This window comes from Plectropomus leopardus, chromosome 11 (genome assembly GCF_026936395.1).
Source record: "Plectropomus leopardus strain MGB_pleo_1.0 chromosome 11, ASM2693639v1, whole genome shotgun sequence".
NCBI lineage: Eukaryota > Metazoa > Chordata > Actinopteri > Perciformes > Serranidae > Plectropomus > Plectropomus leopardus.
This window is the reverse complement of record NC_142186.1, coordinates 31,884,123-31,904,169: the sequence shown is the minus strand read 5'-3', so window position 1 is coordinate 31,904,169 and position 20,047 is coordinate 31,884,123. Positions and strand designations below refer to the sequence as shown.

At 38.4% G+C, this 20,047-nt stretch overlaps 1 long non-coding RNA gene across 1 annotated transcript in view; it reads left to right on the top strand.

The window, feature by feature from the left end:
- The window catches only part of LOC148188314 (uncharacterized), a 112,497-nt gene that overhangs the window by 55,981 nt on the left and 36,469 nt on the right, over window positions 1–20,047 (top strand). The window contains exon 2 of the long non-coding RNA XR_015778082.1: window positions 7,053–7,112. This is a non-coding gene — a long non-coding RNA (uncharacterized LOC148188314). The remainder of the gene's footprint in view (window positions 1–7,052; window positions 7,113–20,047) is intronic.

The window sequence follows — 20,047 nt, the reverse complement described above, 5'->3', positions numbered from 1 at the left end:
TCTGTGAAAATTTAATAAAATATAATAAATGGTTATGTTTTAAGGCTGCTTTTTGTGATGTCTTCCCCAAATTACAGCCACAGGTAAATCTTCAAATCTCTTAAATCTCTTAAATCTCTTAAATCTCTTAAATCTCCTCTGGTGGGCCACTCTTCTAACATGTCGTCCAGTGATCCTGTCCTGCAAACTGTCCCTTTTACATAGACCTCCATTTGGCGCTTTTATTACCTTTGTTGCTGATTTAAAGGCAAGACATTGACACCCCGCCCCTCCATTTCGTGATTGTACCTTTTATAAAGAGTGATGAGGCGACACGGTGGTGTGATATTTCCACCTTGAACAGGCAGTGTTTTTGTTTATTTCAGGGTGCAGAAAAAAGGGAATGCTTTGCGTTTGAGTGCGCCTTCCAAGCGTCTGCATTGACAACAATGGATGTGAGGGCACAAAAATCTGAGTGTGTCCGGACTCTGCAGGCCTTTGCAAACTGAGTCCAGTTTTTTCAGATGCATTTTTACAATCCATCTGAAAAAACGAACAAAAAAACATTATGCACAGAAACCTTGCACGCTGAGTCCAGCGCGTTTTATTGTTGTATTTGTTGTGAAAATTTGCGATATGAGACAAAATGCAAAGATGCATTTTTTGCACTCTTGCTTGTCTTGTCTCTACCTCCCTGGCTGTCAGCATTCTCCCCCTGTGTCTTGCATTTGGCACTGCAGCCATTTTTGAAACCAGTATTTTTGAAATCAGAGCTTTCAAAAGAGTTCTGCTTGTGGGATTGTGAACACCACATAAGGGTTCAGTCCGCTCTCGTTTCACATATGTAAATTAGCACTGCTTCGAAAGTGCTTTTGTCATAAGTGCGCAACACCAAAAGGCACCTCTCATGTGTGCATTAAACCTCTCCGGATGGCGTCAGGTGAGATCTTGGCCGGACAGAACAGGTCACGGTGTTATTTTACATCTGTGGACGGTATCTGCCACATGCACATGATATGCGGACGGGCGGTGTCACGTGAGAATGCGGCTGAATGGAACGCGTGGCGTGCACAGGAAACAGCAGGCATAGACGGATAATGTGTAGATGTGGAGGTCCACTGCTCAGTGACAACATGTGACCAGTTGGGATATGAATGTGTTGAACATTTATATGGACTCTTTTCATGAAAATGGTAAACAAAACCATTTTCACAACGAGTCACAAAGTCATCTTTTATGTGTGTACGCCTTTAATCGAGATTTATGGTAAAACTTTTCTCCTTCAGTAGATGAATGTGAAATTTTGATTATAGTCTCAAACTCTGCAGATGCAGCAAGTGGAAGTCAAACTTCATGTGAAGTAACAATACAAACACATTTTTGAATAGGGGGGGGACTTCAAAACTTTTACCTGACTTTTTCACAACATTGTCATGTGTCAGATTTAGCAAATTCAGTTGTTCAAATGTCACACGTTTGTTTTCTTAGAATATAAGTTCTGTTTTGTTCTTGACAAACTTTAGATTTGACTAAAAACACTGCTGGGTTTCATGAAAGTTGCCAAAATTTGGCATTGTTGCCAAGAAAACTATCATTTTCTACATACCAGCCATCAAGCCATCAAACCAAGCATTAAACAAAAGATGACATTTTCTAAAGACCATTTATGATTTGAGGAAAATTCAAAGACTGTAATTCTTTATTGTGCATTTAAAATTATTTTCACCAAACAACCCAGCATCAGAAAAAAAGTTACAAAACAAAGCAAATAAATAGTCTTTCAATTTTCAGTAGGCAGAAGAATAAACGTTCATTTGCAAAATTGACCATAAACAATAGAAAAAAACAACAATGCAAAAATGTCGGAAGATGAATGTTGCCAAGGCAGAACAAGATGCAGTGACAACAACAGGAGGAAGCCATTGTTTGATTGTCTGCGGATCACACAAGAACGCATACGGCGGGCGTGTGTTCCTCAGTCATCAGCTACAGAAAATCATTTGTTTCATAGCAAAGCAGGAGAGAGAAACAGAGAGGTATTCTCCCGAGGGATGAAGGAGTCAGAGGGCTTTGTTTGCACCGAGCTGCTGGGACGCCCCGGTGAGGGAGCTGGGCGTGTCCACCGGCCCACCTGGGAGGTTGTGTTGTTGGGCTGGAGGCCAAAAGGAAAACCCTCAGGGTCTCCAAAAGACCGATCACGTCATGGAGAGCAACATGACCGACTCTGGTGCCAGGAAGTTTGATCCAAACTGTGTCAATCAAGTGTTGAATTGATAGATGCTTAAAGCTCCTCTTGGCAAAGATTTTACCTGAGAAGACTCGGTTCTTATCAGCCTGAAGCACAAAGGGGAGCTGCAGCAAAGGAGAGCATCACATCCCCAACCAGCTGAGACACTAATGATTTCTCTTATTTACCCAAATTACATCCTGGTGTTGGATATCTTCATTTTTTTACCACCAGGAAGTGACTAGACAAACTTCTAAAGAGGAAACTGAGCGTTCTGTCGGATAAAAACGCTGTATGATTGGTTTTCTGTCTTATGAAGCATCACAGAGCGGCTGAGGGGACAAACATGAGCATGTTTTTTGCCGTGTACTGATGTCAGAGGACATGCTCTCTTGGTGTTTAAGTCTTTAAGATTTAAATAGTTACTCCTGGCTGCAGTTTAGGAAAGACGTTGTCCAAAGTGCAGCCTTGAAAAAGCAGTTTCTCAAATTTAGAGGGATTTAGTGGCATCTAGTGGTGAGTATCGCATATTGCAATCAGCTGAAACTTCTCCCAGTTCGAATTAATTCAGTGTTCATTGTTCAGAAAGTTTTCTATGAAAGGGTGAAATATCCAGCCCGTTGTCATTACGCCGCTTTGTCGGTGCTTTTGGTGTGAGAGCACGACGGCACAAGGCACGTTTGTGTGCACATGAAACGCCGCATGACAGCGTTCGGTGAGAACGCGGCTGGACAGAACCACTTGAGGCGTTGCTATACGCCAATGGACAGCCGGATGGCACCTACCGCATCTGCCCGATACGATAAGATAAGAAGATAAGATAAGAAGCTTCTCGTCATATGTGCAGTAAAAACACAGTGGCTTAGACCATACAATGAAATTCTTACTTTGCTTGTCCCCTTTACACAACACAAAAAATAAGTTAATCAATAAATTAGAGTTAAAAAATTCAGTGAAATAAAAATAAAAGTAGCAGCAGGTTGAACTGCTGCAGGTAACGAGTTAATATACGGAGAACAAGGGTGCCTTTAGGGCAGCCGGAGAAGAAATCTGAAACCTTCAGTGCACAAACACTGAGGACAAAAGGAGACATTTTTGTGTCCAGCAGTTATTTGCACATTCAAAGATTCTGGATTTATTTAATTATTTATTTTTAATGAGGGAGAAGACATAAATATTTTTATGAACAAATCATTACACAAAAAAAGATGAATTAAAGCATAGTATTTTTATGTCTTAAAACATTTGGTCACATATTTAAATATTTTTTTTCTTTTCTAAGTTTCTAAGTAAAACAAACAGCATTTGTTGACAAAAAGTTATTTGTCAATACTGGAGAAAACACCCTCATCAAAGCCCAGAAACAAAGGAGCCAAGATTTTAAATATTTAAGAGAGATAAATTCAGGAGCTGCCCCGCTGACAGGGAGTGGGAGAACTACTGTCAGTGAGTTGGGTTGATTTTGGGATGTAAACGTGTTACAGTTCAACTCCACAAAAACAGTTTCAGGATTATTTGCCAGGGAAGCAGCTGTGGGTTTTGTCTATTGGTGAAAGTCCAGATTAAAGCTTTTGTTTTGTGGTTTTGTAGCTCAGTGGCTCAGAGAGAGGATTATTCATTTTCATCAATACTGAGTAAACCATCTCAGATCACAAACATTATTGTAGACTTTTTTTTTGTTAGGGTTTATTTTTGCCAAAGGCTACCCCAATTTTGTGCAATTTAAAGGCAATCCATCCAGTCCCCCGAAAACTATTTTCCTTTAACATTTGTATTGTATTTCAACTATAATATTTTTGCATAATGTCACCAGATATAGTGATAGATGTTTTTTTCTTCATAGAACTGAATAGTAACAAAATTGTCTTCATATGTGGAAATATATGTTTTAGTTTTAGCTGTGAGGCTCAAGTGACGGCACTGTGGATCAACACTTTGGTCCAGACTGAAATCTCACAGATGATTTATCCGACTGACTTTGGAGATCATGTGCCTTTTCATGAGCTCGACATTTGTATTTTTGCGTAAGATGTCTCGAGAATTTTAATTTTTTTTCCTCCAAAGAGCTGTATACATCATTCAGAACATTAACGCAGCAGCAAACCGGTGTTTGATTTGTAAAGATATAATGGAGGAATGAGCAGAGAATGAAGTCATGCTTCACCTGTGTGTGTTGTTATCTGAGCTCCTCTATTCTCTGTTGCTGTAGACGGTCCGGCCGTGTTCGTGCGTGTGAGTCCCCGTGTCCACTGTGGCTGAACAGCATTATTGTGGGAGTATAGAGGCCATCCTCCGATATCCTAATGACTGATTAACACCGTTAGCTCTGTCAGCATGTTTCTGTTGTTTGCGCTATTTGGACTATTCTGTTACCATGGATGTATCAAAAGACCTGGATACTTTTATGTGATCGCTCCCAGGTCGGACTTGCCTTTCTATTATTTCTTACTTAACACGTCTGTGTCACCTTTGACTGGAAATAATGACGGCTGCAATAGAAATAAACCTGCTAATGTTTTGAACGTCCATCACCAAAAATATCGTTCAAGTTTTACGCAAAAATCACTGCAGGCATGTTACCATGAGGTGGCATTTAACTACCAGTACAATTACAAAATGTTGTTGGCATGGCTGATTGGCTGTAGACTCTTGTCCTCAAATAAAGCATTAACCACAAATACAACCTACACAGCACAATATCAGATATTTTAAAACATAGACGCCTCTTTGTGTACAAACAAGATGCTTCACTGGTAAACTCAGGACACTAAATTCCTCAGGGAGATGATGTTTGGCGTAAAAGACCTCTTAAATATTTAATCTTGGAGGTCTTGGGCATCCTGCAGCACATCTCAGTGGGGAACCATTCAAATTCAAAGGGAGGATGTGAGGGAAAAAAATATCTAGAGTTAGATTTCCTCATCAGGAGTACCACAAAAATATCAGTAAGTGCCTGTTACTGTACTGACCATACTGACAGATTATTTACCGGACCAAAATGAAATGTTAAATGTCAAAACATTCTCAGTCAGACCGGTGTAAACAGTTTACTGCACTTGTGGCCATCCCATTCAAATCCACCCTGTTTTTCTCTGTTATTTTATTTTATTTAATATTTGTTTACCCGGCATTTGCAGCAGCACAACATCGCAATAATGAGATGCAAAATAACTGCAGCTCTTAACAAACAGGAAGGGAACCATCTTGCCGCATCTGGAATCCACATTGTTGAGTTTTTTTACTGTCTGTGTGCAGCAGACTAATGGTTCCATAGGACGAGGCTTCGCTGCTGCTCGAGCATCAGCGTTGAGCAGAGTAATGGGTCCATAGGAGGACAGGAATGAGTCGGGGCCACGGCATGCTGGAGGCCCAGCAGTCTTCCTCATTCTCTGGTGCGGTGTTGCGCGAGCCTGCTGAGAGTACAGTGCCATTATGGCTCCCACAAACATGTGGAGTCAGGGGCTCCTCATTTAGCCAAACGATCACTTAGCTCCAAAGCTGCGATGAGACGCCGAAGCCCGTGGAGAGCAGGAAGTGTTTGAGGAGTTATTCAAACATTTGCAAAGCCAATAACTCCACTAAATCTACCAGGATGCCTCATATTTACATTTGATTCTGTGAACCCTCCCCCACAAAAACAATAACATGGCATTTAAAAAAAAAAAAAATTAGCCCCAAATAAAGTAATGGCATCCTCTCTGAATCTCGGTTGGTGTCGAGTGTAGACATCAAGCATAGTGCGTTATAGACGGAGCTTTATTAAATGTAATTGTGCTGATGATGGAGAAAGTGTTCTGCAGGCATTATGGAGAAAATTGCAGAGATTATATGATGAAAAATGTCCATTAAAGGTGTGAACCTGTGGAGCAGTCGATCACACGCAGTCTGTAGATGCTCCTCAGGTGCCTGTTTTGATTTGCTCTAAACGGAGATCACCGTTTCCGTCATCTTTCATTAAAATAGGACATGCCAAACAAACATGTCGGCGCTTTGACATCTAACACAAAGCGATATTCAAACACAAGTCTCATCACTTATCATGTGATTGTTCTGGTAATTTCATCTCAGCTCTTCTACTTTTTAGTCTAAAGCAGTGATACTCAACTTACGGCCCCTCGAGTGCTGGGGGGCCCCCCAACCATTGTCTAACTCACAATGAAAATGAAGTGATTCACACTGGGAGTTGTTTTTGTACTTTTAGTTTACATAAAATGCCAGAGTGCATAAAACAGCATCAGAACAGAGATTGTTATTATTTAAAAAAAAGTACCAGTGATAATTCTTCAGCCCCTAATGTCCTGAAATCCTAGAAATATCCAAAAATCCTAGAAACATGTACGAGGCTGCTTTGACTGGCCCCTGGCCTCTTGTCATTTTGCAAAAGTGTCCTCCAAACATAGCAAGTTGAGAATGGAAGAAAATAACTATTATAACAATTCTCTGCTTAGTGGCTTGACTCTGGCTAACCCAAAATTGATTCCTGTTCCCCCTTTCAGCCTGTCGAGCCTGTTACAGGGTGAAATTGCCTAAAGGTTACACATAGTGACCCTGGTTCTATGAGCACTGGTAAATTACCAAATACAACATCACAGGGGAGCTTGTTAGACCTTTGAAAAATGGCTCAACCAGCAGCTACAAAGTAAGAAAGCTTGTTACAGGGCTGTGACTTTTCAGACAGAACATGGGTCAAATGAAAAAAATCTTTCCCATACCTGAGCTGGACTGAACTGAACTCGTCCCAAAGTATAGCATGCATGAATATTTGAGTTATTTGGTGTTCTGTGCACACAGGTTATTTCTGTCTTACCTCATTTCTGCTCTTTGTGTTCTTTTTCTTCTCTTACAGTGACACCTCAAATGTAGTATTCTGTGCCCCAGATTTCCCAGCGGAGTCGCTTACAGTGCAGTAAGTTACTATTAATACTACACTATGTTTCTAAAATTAATCTCTGTCAGAAAGACAAGTGGACGCATATTTGCTCCTTAAAAGATCAGCTTTTGTAGATTTACATCCGGTAGCACTGATAAAATATGTATGGATTCATATATGAAATATTATGCAAAAAGATTGTGATTTCATCTTTGCCAGTGGAGCTCTGTGAGAAGGTGATGGGTGTTTGTATGTTTGTGATGCCTAAAATATGTACTTTTTCCTCAAATCACACGTTTTCTTGTAATGTTGGTGGTCTACAGTAAGAATGATTTGCCGTGATACTGGTCTGTCATCAACTTGTAGGAAAAATTGAACATTTGCAGAATTGGTTGATTTAAAGTTTAATGCCACTCTAATGTCTATGCACTACAGTCAGGATGAAGCTACCACCAACAGCCAGCTAACACCCAAAACAGGTGTAGGCAGCTGGCCTGGCGCTGTAAAGGCAGTCACACATACCAGATTTCTAGACCAGATTTCTAGATGTTGTTTTAGCACTGTGCCAGCACAGGAAAAAGGTCTGGCTGAGCTTATTAATATTCTGCATTGATGGGAAATTAAGTTCTGAGTTTTTTGTCTCTCATTAAACAAATCACAATTGTCACGGGTTGTGCTAAGCCCAGGATGCAGCCACAGTTCTCTTACAAAATAGTGACGGGAGGGAACTTATTTTGGTGGAACATTTGCACATAGGGAGGGGAGAGCAAAAAAACAATGAAACAAAATGTCACATAAAACATTAAAACACATTTTTAGCATGTAGACTGCTAGCTCGTTCAAAGGTACCAAACTCTGCCCACCAGCTCCCCGAAAGCTCATTAACAAACACAGTGTACCTTGTTTGTTCAGTACATGTTTAGTACAATACATTTATGTCCCGGACTATTTGTAAGATAGGACCAGTAACTTCCTGGTTTCTCTGATTTTTGCCTGACAACAAGTTTTAGCTACTAATTGCATGTCTGAACTTTTGAACTATTCCATTAAAACCAAGTGGCAACTTCTGAGCCCAATGCTGAGGTGCCAAAAACTGCAGTACCTTAAATGTCCACTTGAGGCTGGCTCAAAGACTCCCATGTTAAAATGCACGACTGTATAGCAGAAATGAACATGTTTATAGTCTAGTTAAAAAAAAGGGTTGTGGTCTCTGTAGATAATTTCCCCATCGAGACAACGTGACAACAGCCCAAATTTTATTTAGGCTTAAAGTTGTGCATGATAAAAGGTTTGGCCACTTTGAGTGACAGGTTGTCTGCGGATAGTTTCCTCGGACTCTTAGTCAGATCCACCACTTGCTTCTTCACAGCTCCACCCTTTTGTCTAAATATGGTCACCTTGGGTCACTTGTGGCCCCAAAAATCTAAAATGCTGAGGGCCAAAATGCCACACTCAAAGCTTCAGTATAGGTCTCCACAAACCAGTGGATGACGTCACAATGGCCACAGCCATTATTTGATAGTCATGTGGTTAAAACTGACTCAAAAAGTTGATTCATGTTCATATTCTTTGAACAGTTGCAGATATTCATCGTGATGAAATTGGTGCAGAAACATTATCACAGCTTTTGTATCTGACATAAAGGATGCAGAGAAAACCACACAGAAAGCAGCAGCACATACGTATCACACCACAAAAATTCACCCTCCATATTTAATGTGTGCGTTCAGACAGCATGTTGGGTCGGGGACGCAGCTGCAGAGGAGGTATGGTTGCATCTCCAGCAGTATGTTGGACCTCTGCACCAAGAAACAGCTAAAATCTGCTGGGTAGTTTCAACAACTGGATAAGATCATGGCGGTGGAAGAGGAAAAACAGCCAGCGAGTTCTGCATCCTCTCCACCATTGTAATGATGCTCTGCCTCTCAACATGGCGGCTGTGAGGCGGAATAAAAAAACATCTATTAGGCTAGTAATTGCGGCACGATTAGCAGACGTGCTGTTTGGCATGGTTTTGGGTTTTTCTGCAGAGTTTGGAAGAAATACACCTACTGGTGCCTCCTGATACAATAGAGCTGCCTGGGCGGCCATACATCCTGCATGTCTTACTCCCTTTTCCCCTCTTTTTCTCTCTCTCTCCACCCACCCCCGTGGGTCTCTCCCTCTATCAATCCTTCCCCCTCCTCTGCCTGTCTGGACTGGGACCAGCTGGCTTCATTAGGGGCCTCCTCCATTCCACATTGCCTGGTTTTGTCTGTTGCACATTTTTCGACTGTTTTATCTTAAGCGCTGTCCATCCCTGGACCCTCATACATATTTTCTTGGCATTTCTGCAGCCACACAACTGGCTTCTAATGAAACAATCCATGTGTCCATTGTACAGCTTTTCTTTTTTTTAATTAATCTTTGTGTCTGCCACCTCTTTTTTCGCTTTTGGATCCTCATTGTTTGCAATCACCGGGAGTGAATGAATTTTAATGGCTTGAGAGAGCTGCTGTTGGATTTTCAGGCGCTAGTTTGAAAGAATATCCAAAGTCAAACACTACCTGTGCAGTTTATAACTCGTCTGTCCTTCGTCATCAAAGGGTGGAGTTAAAATTCATTTAATTGTTATAATTATTCCCAAAATAGTATAAACTGTTTATAATGCCTCTCTTTATCTGCTAAGTTTTTAAAATTCTCTCCAAATCCTCAAAAGTCTCTTAAAAGCTCCAATTCTAACAGAGGAGCCAAACAGTATTTTCTGTCACTGTGTTTCTGTTTGATTGAGCTCTCTGGTTGGATGACATCCTTCCTTGATAGATACACCAGTGACTTACTCACCCTGCTTTTTCCCGTTTGTCATTATTTGGTTTGGAGGGATAACAGGACTGGTGACTAGACCGCAGATGGTTCTGTTGATTGTTTCTTGATAGGGTAAGGTTGATAGGCAGATGGCACGGGGGAAACCGATGTCTTCAGTGGGCAGGAAGCGAGATAGGCTAAGAAGTTTTCACCGTATAAGCCTAAAGTATAATTTTGCAGAATTTCTTGTAAAACTCTGGCTGACAGAGTAAACATCAACAGAACTCAAGAGCACTTGGATGCACTCCTGCCCTTAGGCCCAAACACCCTAAACGCAGACTTCTCCTCATACATTATTACTGACATGCTGATGCTCTTTTGACATCATTAAATCTGGACATTTATTTGCACTTAGATGCTGCGAGTAAGGCGAAATGATGGATCCCACCAGGATTATGGGCAGACCATGACAGAGGGTTGGTTTTAGTTTGTCTTAAAATTAAAATAGTTATAGTTAAAATAGTTATCAGCATCTGCTGTATGTAAAAAATGTGCTTGTAGTTACAACCAAAGAGAGTTATCGCAGATCTCTGCATGTCCCCTCAGGTGTATAGAGATTATTAACACCCTTTAGCTCATTGTTTGGTTTTACAACCCATACCTTCCTGTTTTGTTACACTCTTGTTTCATTTCCAGCAGCAGCAGGCAACATTTCTTTAGTTAAAAAACACTGGTAAACCAACCATACGCTACCTGCCCGGTGCCAAACAGCAGAAAAATACACTTAGTATCCAGCTGCTGAACATAATGAAGCAGCTAAAAAGACAGATCATTTTCTCAGGAGTTGATGGAGACCAAAACAAAGCTAAAAGACGGGAGAACATTGCACATATAACTGCTAGTTGGAAAGAAAACGGCCTGCCATACCAACCTAACAGGTTTAAGTATGTCCGTGTGCTGACAGCTTGTTTGTGCTGTTGTTGCGGCGAAAAAATGTCTTGTTACAGGTTTACAATACTTAAGAAGGTTAATTTGAACATGAAGCCTATTCTAAGCAAGGGTTTCCCCAACAAGTCATCCAAATGATGCAATATATCAATATAATCCAACATTCAGTTGACTCATCCAGCCATCCTAACCTCTAACCTCCTCGCTCTTTGTGGTTCTATGATAAACATTATGCTCTCCCCAAAAACAAGAGTTACTGCTTTTAGAGATGTTGTGAAATTATAATATATTATAATATATATTATATTATATTATTGCTGAAATAATTGATGCTATTGTTTTCCTCAGATGGAAAGTTTCAAATTAATTAATTATAATTAGAGACCGTTGGGGTTATATAAAGGTCCATGTCAGAGTATGAATAACTGCAATAAAGACTGTTAAATTGGGCTGGTGGTGGCTTAAACACGAGGGGAAACAGGACATGCAAATGATGCAAATGCAACTAAAATTATAGTTTAAATCACAGACAGCCACATGTTGTGCCACCTTAAGTCAAATTGCAACAACTGAAAACACATAATTGTTCTGTTAATGCTGAATGCTTTGCAAAAGCTAATGTGTGCACTGTTTGTCTGGTGATTACCAGAACAAACATATCTCGGTATCTAACGGTTCTGTCAGGTCAAACAACATAAATATCACATTTAAAGTAAGATTCATCTTCTAATACCTCTAAAACAATGGCCACAGTTCTCTCCCTGGATCTATTTTTTGTTTGCGTTGCTTCTTGCATGAGGCTGCCTGGTGGAAAGATTTAATCTGATGCTTTATTTATGGTGTGTCATTATTTATTTATTTGATTATTTTGTAAATTATTTATCTATTGAATTATTAATTCTTCTTCATGACTTTTCCTTACATTATTCATGACTTAATTTGAGATTATTGCATCAAGATGCAGCATTGTTGCAGTGTTGGGTCGCCTTTTCACATCAAGTCAGACAAGGATATTAAATCTACCTCTCGGGCTGTTTTTTCTTCCAAGTGAAGGAAGTAGAAAAATGATCCTGAAAGCTCGCTATTAACATACAAACTGTCGTCACGCCAGAAAGAGGAGGAATGATTAGTCTCATGACAAACACTGAATCACCCTGTGATTGATTGTCTTAAGACGAGAGCTGTGGTGGAACAGCAGTCTGCTCTACAGTGGATACAGTAATGGGAAACCATTGAGGAAGATGCGCGTTTTATGCTGCATTCATGTGATGTCGGAAGGTTGTAGATTCCGAGTTGGGAAGTCGTTCTTCCGACTTCATTGTGTTTGTGTGCTTTGAGGTCGTAACGTTGAAACAACATGGAGGCTACAAAGAAAAGTTTAAACAAGAGGTTGATATCTGTTTCCAGTTTATTTATATTTTTATATATTATTTTTTATATATTTTACAAATATTATTGTATTGTATTTTTATATTATTGTATATTCTATTTTTATGTATTTTTATATTTCATCAGGGTCACCCTTCATGAACAGCAGTTAACATATTACACTTTACATGTGATCAAAAATTGATATTTAGTATGTGAATAAATAAAAAAGTTTTTTGACCAAATGCTGACTTTTGCCCGCCATGTTTATTCATTTATGATGCCAAGTTGGCGACTTGTGTCATAAAATTACGTTGTTATCAATGTTAGTGTACTCACCTGGCATGCTTTATACTTAAACGTTTGCAAATTTGCAAATTTTAGCTACTAGAAACAAAATACATTTATTTTTATTTTTACTTTTTTACACTGTCAATTGTTGACTCTGTTTCCAGCTTTCTGGCATTTCTGCTGCCCTGAAACGTCATGCAAACGTTACTAAGCAACTTGGATATCATCGAAATTTCCCAATTTCCCACTCGTGATTACAACTTTGGCTCGTAACTCAAAAGTATGACATTTTGGAGGAGCACGTGAAGGCCAACCCCTCATTCGAGGGTAATATCTTACCTCATATCATATCTTATCTCTACATGTTTCTATATTTTTAATTTCAATTTGTGGAATTTGAGGTTTGATGGAAACCCGCCTAGTAACATCAACAGCGCCTTCTGAGAAGTTCAGAGATTTCCATCTTGAAGTGCTCGAGGCGGCTGCACAAAGAAGCTAGAGCGCTCTGAAAACTGACACCAGTGTCCAGAAGTAAAATGCTATGTGGACACAGTTCCTAATGGTGTCTCCCAGACGTATTGTCATCATTAAATCCAGTTTTCAGACATAATTTTATGACAAACTTTTTGAATCCACCATATGAGCATGATGCAGAGTGGTTTGGGATCCACACAATAAAAAAGAGAAAGGAGACCTTCATCAATGGTATAAGAACATCTTTGTCAAATCATCAGTCTAATTTCTCAAATTTGTACTCATTTCACTAAACTTTATTAAACTCCTTTGATAAATGATGCATGCCTTAAAAAGCTCTTAAATAAACCGACCTGGATTGAGATCAAAGATTTCACAAATATGATGATCTTATCAGTAATTCGCTGTATTTATTCACTCTGTATATCCATTAACTGTTCGCTTCTGTTCTATTTTCATGTAAATCTCTAATCTGCATTCACCACAACATTACGCATGCAGTATATATGGGTTTTATGGAGCACATCTTTAATCCACAGCTGAAAAGAATAAGGTCATCTAAATACATTATGTACATCATTGTAGGAGCGTTATTATAATACGAACGTCAAACTTTCCACACTCACTCTCATCTCTATTAGTTGCTTTTAATCTTGACAATATGAGATATGAGAACGTTGCATCCGTTGCAAGTCAGTGTTGAGAAGAGCGTCAACTAAAGGCCTTTAAAATGTAAATATAAGAGTGCGCGCTGTTTAGAAAGGAAATCAATTTCCTTGCTTCTTATGTAAATGTAAATAATCAAAATGTTGGAGGCTCTGTTGCATTATCAATCAGTTCTTGAATAGCGCTCTGCATAGACACCCCGAACACTGATAACATAATCTCTGTATCAAAGAATACACATATTCTTTGGGACCTTGTACATCTTAAAAGCCCAGTGTTTTGCCGCGCGCGTTATTGACAGTTCAATTCATATCAGCCGACATCTCCTAAGCGCTTCATGCCGGATCAAGACTGCCGTGTTATCTGAATTGGAAGTGGGAAACTAAAGGAACCTGTCATGTTGCATTCAGAGGGAAGAGGTGTGTGCATCAGTGTCTGATGTATGTGTTGCAGAGATAACAGTCCCATGGCGGCACGCTGGGGCAACAGGAATATTCCTCTTCATCACTCCAGCGCTGCCACTAGTACTGTGACACAGATAATAACTGTTTATACGCAGCCCATCTCAAAGCAGCATCGTCCTCTTTAAAGCTCTCAGGAAACAATCTGTTCTCCGGCAGTACAGAGCGTCGGGTGTTAACATGTCACATGTTGGCAAATAAAATCTGTATCTGTTCTTATCAGAAGCATCAACCACAGTATACTTATTTATATTTTTCCTGCATTACATCCAGTTTCATGGATGAAACAGTCATCCAAAGCCTCTGTGGAGTTATCCAACAATGACGAGATTAATCCCAGAATAACATGACCACCACTTACCAAACACCCCAAATCCTTTTGCGTCTTTGCAAAAGAACAAAATTTTAATTGTTCTCTTTTTGTGATTTTAAATGACTTTAACCCATTTAAACTTGAGCTAATTGATTTCTTTCAAAAGCATTAAAAGAAGGCAATGAGCAGCAAAAGAAGAAATTACCCCAAAATTGGCAAGAAATTAGTTAAAAGTACAAGAAAATTAACTGAAATTTGTAAATACATAAAGATTTTTTTAAGGACATTAAAATAATTCTAAATATGTTTTCCCTAGATTTTAATTTTTTTTTCCCTTAACATTTTCCCCTACCTTTTTAAGAGATAATGTTTTATATTTACTGATTTCTTGCAATACAGTTTTTTTCCTTTTTTTTTTTACCAGGATGATCATTGGCTTTTTTCCCCATGTTTTTAAAAGAAATTGCACCAATTTGCGAATAATTCAAAGGTTTAAATACTTGTGAAAGGTGTCTGAAGGCAGCACAAGAAAAATGATGTCGCTTTAAACCCTATGCAAATTGGCTTGATTTCACTCCAAAATGTGAAGAAGGCAATGAGCAACAAATGAAGAAATAAATTACCCCCGGAAAATAGCAAGAAATTAGTAAAAAGTACAAGAAAATTACCTGAAAATTAGTGCACAAAAAGGAAGAACTTCTTGTCTCACCACGTTTGTAAATTAGACAAAGAGTTTTTGAGTTTTTCGTTGCAGTCTTGTAGTGGAGAGTATTTCCACGTCTTTTTCAGTCCATTTACAGTTTACTCACCTTTCAGCCCAAATGCCATTTTATATATAGTATATAGTATATATATATAAAAATATATAAATATTTTATATATATATATATATATATATATATATAGTGTACCCACCTTCTCCTCGGTAACCTACTCATGTACTTATTTGTACACCCACCTCATCAGCTTTTACACACGACTACACATTTTAGATACTCAGGACCATATAAAACCCAGTCTAATTTATTAATTTAATCAAATTAGTAATATTTAATCTGTTTAAGGCCGTTCCTCGGGTTTAACAAGTCCCTGTTTTAAAATGTCAAAATTGTTTAATATCATGGTTTTACTTTCTGGAAGTTTTTCTTTAAAAAGTGACACAATCAAAAGCTTTTGTTTTCTTTGTTTTCTATTTGTTTTTTGCAATTTTATTTTGTCATAGTAAACAAAAGCAGGTAACAGCAGGTCATATAGGCCTACTTGGCCATATTTGTGTCATACAATGAATCATTTTTTTTAATGTTATGTTGTTGTCACAGTAACGTGATATTAAATGCAGTTTGACATCAGTCTTACACAGCTGTATTAGGAATTCTAGCTTATTTATTTTTGGGGAAATGTCAACTTTTATATCATGTAAATACTTAATATTAAACGTCTTGTATGAAGTCATCAAGTGGGCAAATAAATTCATAAAGAATTGTGGATTTTTAGTTATCGTATTAGAAATTCCTTTTTTAAAAAAAAATTAGATGCAGTGTGAGATGTTTTGACCCATAAAAAAGCAGCGGGCCATTGGCATTATTGATAAAGACGTGAAAGTTTTGGTCGAGTACTTGAGGCAGTGCATCATGAACGTCATGTAACAAGACGTTTTGCAACATGGAAATCATTATCTTGCAGTTACTAAACAAAGTCCAAACCACACTGAAGAAAATATTAACTCGTAAATTGAACTAAAGATGTTGAGTTTTGGCCTTAAAAAGCCATTTAAAAAAACGTGAAAATTAACAGTAGCGCCCCCATGTGACTAATTAACACCATATTTAATGAGGAATTTATTTCACACGTATGACAAACAATATTTCACATCTCCACCTCTCATCATCTTCAAGGAAATGAGCAGTAAATGAAAAAGGAGCTCCACCCCGTTAATAAATGCAGCACAGGTAGACTGATGAACGTTTCCTTGCGGGGCTCTTTGTGAGTGACAGGGGACTCGGGCTCTGGGGTCCAAACACCCCTCACACCCACTTCACGTACCAGGCTGATGTGCTTTGTATGAGTGCGTGTGATTTCACAAACATCTGCCTTAATGAGTCTTCCCCCACACTTCTCCCCTCAAACTTGTGATTGACTTGACTATAAAAAGTCGATGAAACTGTAAATCATGAGACGTATTGTAAAATGTACTTCTGTCTTCCCGTGCTCTGTAATGAAGCAGTCATTATGATTATTTTATAGGACTGAAGTTTTTAAAAACTACAAGAATGCATTACTCTGCATAATGAACAGATGTTGTGGCAACAAGCACATACATTATGCATAAAAAATTATTTCAATTTTGATTGTAGACGCTGATTTATTGAGACAAGTCTAGCTTACAACAGTAATGGATTTAGGATGTGCTTTTGTTGTGTTATTTCCATAATTAATAATAGGGAGGCAGCACATTATATATGCTTTGTATTCATAAAGATGAGAGGGCTTGAGTTATAACAGATAAAATACTGCTTGGTGAACTTTAAAACCACATCAGATTAATTATACATAAAACTTAAACCCTTTTGAGTAAAAAAATAAGAAAAAAATTCCCCCAATGCCGCACTGTTGTTGTCTGCATTTTGATATGTCGAAGAGAAAGAGCATAACTGATAACAGATGAAATAAAAATAGGGAAAAGAGAAGATAATTACCACAGCATGATGTACTGTACGATGACAGGAAATCACCCCTAAAAAGGAAGCCAGGCTGGTTCATACATTACATTTTTATGCTGCAGTGTCGACACATAAGGAAATATATTAGGGCTGAATGGATAAAGTGAGAAAGCAGACGTATCACGCTCTGTGTTGGTCAATCTCACATCTTGCTGGAAAAAGTTACAGCTTATCGAATGACACATACTCTGTTTATATGTATGTATGTATATTTCTGCATTAAGTCTGTATTTTCTGTGCTTTGCAAGACACTAGGGCTGAGAAAATCAAAATACATAGAGAAAATCAAATATTACAGTATTTTTGACCAAATATCTTGATCTGGATATCAATATTGCAACAGTATTGTAGGATTAACTATCTGTGCTTTTACAAAATATTTTACACTGTGATACTTTTGATACACAATCACAAATGTTGATGTAATGACTACATGGGAAATAACAGAACAGCCAGAACTGTCTAGTCAGTTCAGAAAATTACATAGTTTTACTTTAATGTAGCCCTTAAAACCTGGAAAGACAAAACACTTTTGATATTATCATTCAAAATCTAAGACTATATTTAGCCTCATATCAATATAATATGAATATATTGTCCAGCCTTTCAATATCGTATTAAAATAAGCTCTGTTTTTACAGCATACATCAATAAGCGGGTTTCCATTAACCCTCAAACCGGACAAATTGAAAATGCGATTACTTAAACCTAACCTACGTAGCTTGACTTTCTTAAACCTAACCTAACCTAGCTAACTTTACACTAAGTACGTAACGTGATGACGCCCATCTGTGGCTTTTCTTAAACCTAACCTGCGTAACTTAGACTTTCCTAAACCTAACTTTGTAGCTTCACTTAAACCTACATTTAAATAAACCCTTAAACCCAATAAACACTCCTCTCCTGTTTCAGTAAATTTCATCAGAAACACTGGCCAGCTGTTTTAGAAAATCATTTTGAATAAAAAAAAGTTGCTTTTATAGTTATTTTTTAAAATATTTACACCCTCAGTAGGAACAAATATGCTTGAAGATCAACGCTACAGGCAGAGTAGGAAAGTCAGAGGGTGTTATAAGACTAAGAAACACAATGTTGTTGACAAACCAAAACTTAAAGAAAGAGCAGATAATTAAATAGTTTGATTTTTATATATATATATTTTAGATACAATTACGTCTCCTAATTAAAATTTCCAATGAATGATGTGACAAACAGAAACAAGTGGTGACAGATTCTGAAATATATTTTAAATTGTCATTGTTTTATCACACAAAAGCACCTCAGACTGCTTTTGTATGAGATTGCACTCTACAATAAAAAACTTGAACTGAAACTTGAAAATGTGAACTAAATTCCTGTTGGTTTTTTTTGTTAGACAGTGTGACCTTGTGTTTCGCCCCAAATATCTTTTTTGCAGACTGATATTAATATTTCATTTGAGCCACGAATTTGTTCTTTTAACATTTTATTCAACATCAACAAACGTCACGCCAAAACACTGCTGTATTATACGAATTTCTCAGTGATTTTCTCTTTCATTAGCAGGTTGGAAAAGCCTCCTAAAGAATATTTTTGACCAATTGATGCTAAATCTCTAAATGCTCAAAATATTAAACCCATGTTTACCCATTCACAATCATAATTAGAACCACAAAGCCAACCATTGTATCCATCATATGGGAGAAGACGACACTGACTGGCTGATATCCAATTTTTAATGAAAGTAATATCAGGCTGATAAATTAATACTTGGCTGTATATGGTGATATCTGATGTTTCTGAGCTTTTAATTTGTGCTGCACAAGTGATGAATTCCAATCACTTGAATATTAAATCCCTAATGGGGAAATGGATTGGCCCGACTGTGCTGGTTGCTTGAAACATTTCTCGCCGTCCTCTGAGTGCTTCACGTGACCTGACGTGACCTCGTTCTGACTGTATCTCTGCTGGACGCTCAGATGCAGATGTCGTCCAGACGGACCTCAACCTGGTGGAACCAGTCCAAGGTCTGGTACACGAGGAGGTACATGAAGTGGGACGGCGTTTGGCTCCACACAGTAGAATTAATGATTTGAAGACACATAGTTGGTGAATAATTGATTCCAGCCCCGAGGATGGTTAGGAGCTGAGTAAAAGACTAATAAATCATTTGTGGTGCTGCCAGTTGTCACTTTCAATTATTTCTGGGTTTGTGATAAACTGCTGCACCTGCCAGCTGCTGGTCCCACGATTCCTTGGAGCAGAAAGTGACGACTTTACCCAAACTTTGCTCTCTGCCATGCCTGATACAAACAGCTACCCTTTAGCAAGAAAAATGTGTCTGTATCTCACCCAATGAAAAACGGGTGAGATATAGACGCAGAATTACTTATCAAAACCATTTTCACAACAGCGCCATGGGGCATGATATGAAGTAATACTGTCAGAGATTTCTATACTATCAGCTTAATTCTGATGTATTAATGGCACCTCACATTGACCTTCAGTCAAATCAATGAAATTCAGCTGTTCAGTTAAAATGCAGATGTATGGGGAAAGAATTTGAACATTTAAACGCTTTACGCCTCCACAGCTCCACCCGCTCACCTGATTATAGTCACTTCTGGCTACAAAAAAACTCAACAAGATAGCGATGGCTAAAATGCCAAAATTGAGGCTCCACAACGGCATTCTCCAAACCACTTAATGACTTCACGGTAGCTACGTCCGTTATTTTTACGGTCTTTGCTTCTTTCACACGAGGCTCAGAAAAACATTTCTTTATGATACTGGTTTAGGTCATCATTATCATATTAAAACCGGAGGTCTTCCCAATACTGTTGCCAACAAAATAAAAGCACATTATTGCCCAAAATATTACTGTATGCTGTGTAGAGGTGCAAAGATGAATTTGAACCAACTGGTTTACACAGAACCAAGCAATGGCGGCATCATTATGCTGCAGTG